The 7,173-nt window shown below is 32.8% G+C and overlaps 1 pseudogene; it reads right to left on the reverse strand.

Moving 5' to 3' along the window:
* Window positions 1-3,579: 3,579 nt before the first annotated feature.
* The window catches only part of LOC116084223, a 53,877-nt pseudogene continuing 50,283 nt past the window's right edge, over window positions 3,580-7,173 (reverse strand).

Below are 7,173 nucleotides of genomic sequence, written 5' to 3' on the forward strand. Positions count from 1 at the left end.
TTTAAAACTTTACATTTGAATGTCAGTGTAAGACATTTTAAATCTTTAATAAAGGTTGCATAAATTCAGATTTCTGCATAAAATCTAAACCTCTACATATGATACATTTAAACTAATTTACTATTACGATTACAATACTGTCTGACACTGGAAGGAAGCCATTGCAAAATGTTTAACATGAAAATATCAACAATCTTCATAAACAATGTCATTCCATCATTAAAGTCTTCAAGAAAACAGTATAAGAAAAAAAGATTTACTGAGGCAATTTTAGAATTTAGAATCTTGGATGCTTATTGTTTATTTTTCAAATATGTATTTATGTCTTTATGTCTGCTGTTTAAAGGCACAATATCAAATTCAAAAATATTTTATTGCTCTAGAAAAAAGATACAAGGAAAAATGAATAAAATTGTGTAATATACAAATGATATGGCAATTGTTATTCCTTGATGTAAAAAATGTCTAAAGCATGATTAAAAAGCTGGTAGGTTAAAAAATGGGCCAATGTAAGGGCATTGACATCTCTTTAGGTTTTTTTTTTATCTCAATACATAATTAAGACTCTTCTTTCAGAACAACCCCATGTGTGATTAATTTTCTTATTACACTATCAAATAATTTCTGATGGCATGAAAAAATGAGGGTGGACATGCAAACACTACAGATTGAGCAATTCACAGATGGAGTAGTTTGAAGGATGGTGAACAGTAAAGAATGTGAAAAGTTCAATCAAAATGAAGTAGGTATAAAAACACTTATGTGTAATAATTATCAGCCTATCTGGTAAACATTATCAGTCTATCTGGTAATCCGATTAAAATATATTTTAAAAAAGTTTGAACATAGATATGCTAGAATGCTAGATGGTGGAAATCTCAAGGTAACAAAACTTGATCATTGAGCAAAACTTTCCTGCCAAGATACTATGGTTTCATAGGGCAGTTGATCAGAAAGTTAGCAAGAGCCCCAAAACAATACGGGCTCTTTGCTATTTCTTTAGGAGGCCCACTGGAGATAGCTGATAGAACTCTACCTTTGAAGATGCCACAAATCTTTAATGACATACGTATATGGCATTAAAGACATATGGCAAAATAAATACATATATAATTGCATTTATATAAAAATGGATGCTTATATATGTGTATATATTGCATTTCTATATATATGGATGCTTATTCCATAAATGCTAGTATCAGGTAATGTTATATGGGCTGTTGAAAGATGGAAAAAGGAATCTGGTTTATAAAAGGGATCAGTGGTTTATGTTATGGAAATAAACAACCACTCTCCCTGGCTATATTTGAGAGTTGGTCTATAAAAGAGAATCCATGACTTATACTATATTCTGGATCCACCACTTATGACTGAAGAAATCTTAGAAATCTAATAGAGTAGTTATATACTGTCAAAACTTCTAAATATCTATTTTTATACATAAACACAAAAGCTACTCTCAACTTAGTCAAGTCAATCCTTGCAATGAGCTAGGTGAAAAAATAAATAAATAAAAATCTAGTTGTACAAGTTGCTGAGGATTATTAAGAAAGGACTAAGCCCTAACAAGTTATTTATTACATCCACTTAAAGCTCAGGGAACATCAAGAACAAAGAGCCTCGGAAGTCTTGTTAGAGTCATAATTATAGGGAGAAGTCTACAAAATGTCATCTCACAGCCATGGTGATCATAGACTTACAAAAGCTGGCCTCTTGTCACTGAATACATTCAAGTTGAAACCTCCTGTTGGGTATAAACAGAGAAGTCTCACAGACTTCTATAGCCCACAGTTGATGTTTTTGCAACTGGCATATTATAAAGCAGGAAGTGACATAGGATCTACTTTTCTATTCAGCCTGAATAAATCAGCTTTGATTATAAAATTTCAAACCTAAGATCAAAAAGACAGTCTTAGACAACCTCTATGAGAAAAACAAAGTGAAAAGTATTGACAGTGGAAAAGATATTTGTAAGAAAGAAGAAGGGCTTGCAAGAAAGGTGAAATTATATATGGCTTGGGAATTATTCAGAGTGCATTATATGAATTTTAAAGAGGTATATTTATTAATTGAAACTATTTTAGCTCTTGTCTTATTCTAGAATTGTCAAAATACAATGATAATGAAGCTAAAATGGGTACACTAGTCTTTTCTTCATGAAGTTCTCCTTCAAATTAATGAAATGATATTTAACTGATGTGATTACCAACAACAATTACATTAGCTGAAATGAATTATAATGATTGCTATTCTTTATAACTATATAATTAAACAAAGAATGAAGAATTTATTGTTTATCACCTTGCATTTTTCATATCATTATTCTCCCAAAAATTGGGATAGTGTCTACAAACTTTCTGGATTTAGATTTCAATGCTAAAGGAATAGTTAATAAGAAAACAGATATTAAATGTTAGAATATTTTTAAAAACACTAATAATTATTCCTACTATAAACATTGAACAATGAAAATATAAGAACATAATATTTAATATAGATTATTCTGCAATGAAAATGCAGATAGCCAAGTTTTTCAACAGAAGCATTTTCCATACCTAGTGTTGCTTAGAAGCATATTATGTTGTTAATAAAAGAAACCAGACACTTTGGCCCAAAGAAACTTAATACAATTAACAACTGTGTCCCTTGCAATTGTGCCTGCCTTACAAGAAGTAACTAAGAAGACAGTGACTGTTTAAAAAATACAATGCACACATTTAACTTCACCGCCAAGTGAATGTTTCTTCTTCCGGGTGTAGATATCAAAATACATCATCTTGAATTTTGTATTTCAAAGTAGACTAAGGGATGTAAAATCATTTTATGTTACATAATTTTTCTAAAATCAATCTAAGATATAACACTTCTCAAAATTTTTTTATATTGATTGGTGAATATACTGAACTATTCAACTTGGTGTTTTAAAAAAATCAAAAAACAAGTTTGGATTTATTTTTTAAGTGAATATACAATTTTATTTAACATGCAAACTTCACTAAGACATGTGCAATATGGCAATTTTCCTGGGGGGTGGTTAATCCTGCCTAGGATGATTGCTTGCTAAGGCTTGGCAAGAGGGTCCAGTTCACATTTAAGAATAATTAAATACTTTATTGGATAAACACAATATGAATAAAATGCATTCAATTTTTTTCCTAAAAATAAATCACTTTAAAAGGCCTTTCTGGTCAGGCTAAACACAAACTCAATAAAGACAGATGTGTTAGTTTAAGATAATTGGCTGATTTTATACAGCACTTGTATCTTTTAGTCCACAAGTATATTATTAAATGATAGAGAACATTTCATATAATCCTTTCTGCATAACTAGTAAATGAATTTCTAAGAAAAAAGATTTTATAGACCCTCTTGCCCAACAGTCTAACACTAAAGAGATAAAGCCAATGTCTTTCCTCACAAGAGCTCAGGACGAAAGTCACTTTGCTATCAGAATCTGTACTTGTGATCTGTTATGAGCATTGAGACAAGATTCAAATATTCTCAAAGATGTACAACCATGTTGTGATCGCCTATTCAGTAACAGTTAGCAATGCATTCAAAACTATCTCATCCCAGGAATTAAATTAGGTCAGCTAAATTCATGGGCATTTCATCTACAAACTGTCATATTGTAGCAAGTCTCAATGTCACGAAGATTCTTCTTGTCTTTTTCTGTCACACTTTTACCCCCAAGTCAACCCCCTCTGCCAATTCTGTGAATATAGTTTTCACGATTGCTAGTAGATCATAATCTAAAACCAAGGATACTTGCTGCATGCTAATCCCATGAGCCAACAAGTCAATACTAATCAGAACATGGCTTGATTCTGATCAGAATTCCCACATGATGACATCTCTTTCCTTCTGTTCCATGCCACCATGAGGAACAGAAACTGTGAAGTCCTAAACATGAATTTTTTCCATGAGAAGTCCACTTTGTACATTGTATTGAGAAAAATAGCCATATGTATGATAGTCAAAGTTGCATACAAGTCACAAAGAGTATCCAGCTTCCACTCCTCTCTCAACATTAATATAAAATTGTTTAATTTCTTTAAGGGTCAATTCAAGTGAGATCGCTCATGAATTTCTAGATCACTTCCAGCACATCAGTTGACACTGTGGCAGAATGCAACACAACCTGAATGACAATCTCTGACTTATATCTAAAAATAATTATTCAGGTAAAATTTCCTTTTAACACAGTTCTGAGAAGTAAATACTATTCATGCTATGCAATTATCATGAATATTTATAAAACACATGCAAAAGACTAATAATTTGTATCTTCCACTCATATAGTATTACATGTAGTAAGTACTATTACAATTTCGTTTTATAAAGATAAGACATTTTCACTAATTACAAATACTGCTAAATTAAACTTACTAAAAATTATCAGTTAAGCCTTTTTAAGTGGCTTCATTTACATGAGTCAAGTATCAAATGGGCTATACGTATAAATTTAACACGTTTCTATGCAGGATCTGTCCTCTTTCTTTTTTCTTCTTCCTTGATTCTCCTCTGTCTCTCTGTATCTGTCTATCTGTCTGTCTGTCTGTCTGTCTCTGTCCTTCTTTTCTTGCACACTTCTTTCTTTCTCTTTGTAAGATTCTTGTGTAGGTCAGGCTGTCTGTGGATTTAAAATATACTAGAAGAGTTGAGGATGGTCTTGAACTTCATAGTTTTCTGACCAGAGTGCAAAGCTCTTCTAATTCCTGTCATTCATTGTATGATTTTATTATTTTCCTCAGTGACTAAAATGTATAAAGCAATGTAACTTGATTCAACCAACAGGTTCAACCAACAGGAACACATTGCATTGTCCCCTGAGAATGTAAGACCCACGTATTCCAGATCACGGTCTCACTCTTGGTGGTGACAAAGAATAGACTGGACATAAAGATACATACAGGATAAGTTGGTATTAACTTATTTCCAAATTTACAATCTCTAAAATATGCTAAAATTTCATTATTTTTTCCTTCCAAACTTTAGTTGACCACCCATATCTAAAAGAAGCCTTACAATTAACCAACTTACAGAGACTTGGAGCTATGGAAATTCACACCTTCACAGAGGCATTAATGACCTCCTGGGGTGGGAAGGTGCTAAAAAGAGATTTTAATCCAGCAGAGAGAAGCTGTGAGCAGATGTTCATATTCCAATGTAGGAAAACATAAGTCTTTTTACAGCTGTTTGTGAACTATGCCTGTGTTCTGATATTTCCACATTGCACCAATTTGCTCATTAGTTTAATACTGGAAGTGTGTTTGTGTTAGGAATACTATTGTAATTTTAATAATTACCAATTTTATATTATGAACTGTCATGGGGAGAGAAAAAACATGTTTTGTTTGTACACTGAAAAAAATCTTTCAAATAGTTGTAGTACTGCTATATATTTTAAAAGTCTCATTACATAAAACCAAAGGAGTGTTTTTTAAATTGTTGAATTAGTTACATGTAAAGAGTATAATTTAACCATTTTATATTATTTTTCTACCTTACTGCTACTTTTAGACACTTGTAAAATAACTAAAAATTATTCTAAAAATATTCTAAAAATAACTAAAAATATTCTAAAAATTAGAATGTTAGTTGCAATGATTTGTACTTAATTGAATTAAAGATTTTTAAAATAACTTACAAACATTAATGGTTTTCAAACTTTTGAAAACCAAGTATACAGCATCATATATAATTATGACTTTCAAAGATGACATAATCGGAAGAAGGAAGAAGTGGGGCTTCTGATTCTCTGCCTGCTCTGCGGATTCTTTCACTCCTAATTGGTTTGTGCCTAGTCTTAGTGAATCTTGTTATGCAGTGTCCAGATGATACTCCTGGAAACCCTTCTCTTTTCTGAAGGGAAATGGACAAGCAGTAGATCTGGCTGGGTTAGAGGGGACGTGTTGGGGAACTCAGAGGATTGAAGGAAGAGGAGGCTGGTTTGGGATGTACTACTGCATGAAAGAATAATAAATAGAAAAATGGGAACTATGAAAGTTTTATTCATAAAACTAAATCCAGCATAAATAATATATCATATCTCCAAAGGAAAAAGATAGTTCTATTATTCTTGTGTTGACAATCTTTAATATGTGAATTGACAAAACATATACTTGATGTACTGTATATATATATATATATATATACAGTATATATATGTATGTATATATACATATATATATACTGTATATATATGTATATATATATATACATATGTCTCTGTGTCCCTCAGCCTGCATGAACTTCTTGCAGACTTATGTAAAATCCCTGTCCTCCTTTCTGCCTCAGCCTCAAATCTTTGTCATTTAAAAGAAAAGATTTCAAGTTTTAATAAAACTAGGTACCTCTCCTCATATAAAAAGGATTCCTAAAGCAGGCAAAATCATCAGAGATAGACCCTTCTCCCAATGATAGGCGTCTCATAAGAAGAGTAAGTATCCCAACTGTAACACATATGAGGTCCCGTGCAAGCTCCCTGATTGTTGGTTTAGTCTCTGTGTGCCCTTGTGGGTCCAAGTTGGTTGATTATGGGGGCTACTGCCTGGGAGGGAAAGAGGGGGGATAAACTGCAATCAGAGTATAATATATGAGAGAATAAATTTAAAAAATTTAAAAAACCAGGTTTTATTTTTCACTATATATGCATGTATTTATGTTTGTATGCATGTACGTACATATGTATGTATGTATATTTGAGCTTTGTACAAGGAGAAAGGAATGGATCTATTTGCAATTTCCTACATGTTAACCGCCAGTTGAGCCAGCACCATCTGTTGAAAATGCTTTTTATCCATTGTATGGTTTTAGCTTCTTTGTCAAAGATCAAGTGATCATAGGTGTGTGGGTTCACTTCTGGGTCTTCAATTCTGTTCCATTGATCTACCTGCCTGTCACTGTACCAATATCATGAAGTTAGAGCTCCCAGGGTCTCAACCACCAACCAAGGACTGCACATGGTGGGTCTGATTGTTCTGGCAGCATGTGTATAGTAGAGGATTGCAAATTTGATCATCAATAGGAGGAGAGGAGCTCGGCCCTGTGAAGGTTCTGTGCCCCAGTGTAGGGGAATGCCAGGGCCAATAAGTGAGAGAGGGTGGGGTGGCAGGCATGGGGAGGTGGGGGGCAACAAGAGTTTGTTCTTGTTGTTTTTGGTTGGTTGGT

This window comes from Mastomys coucha, unplaced genomic scaffold (genome assembly GCF_008632895.1).
Source record: "Mastomys coucha isolate ucsf_1 unplaced genomic scaffold, UCSF_Mcou_1 pScaffold9, whole genome shotgun sequence".
In the NCBI taxonomy this organism is placed as follows: Eukaryota; Metazoa; Chordata; class Mammalia; order Rodentia; family Muridae; genus Mastomys; species Mastomys coucha.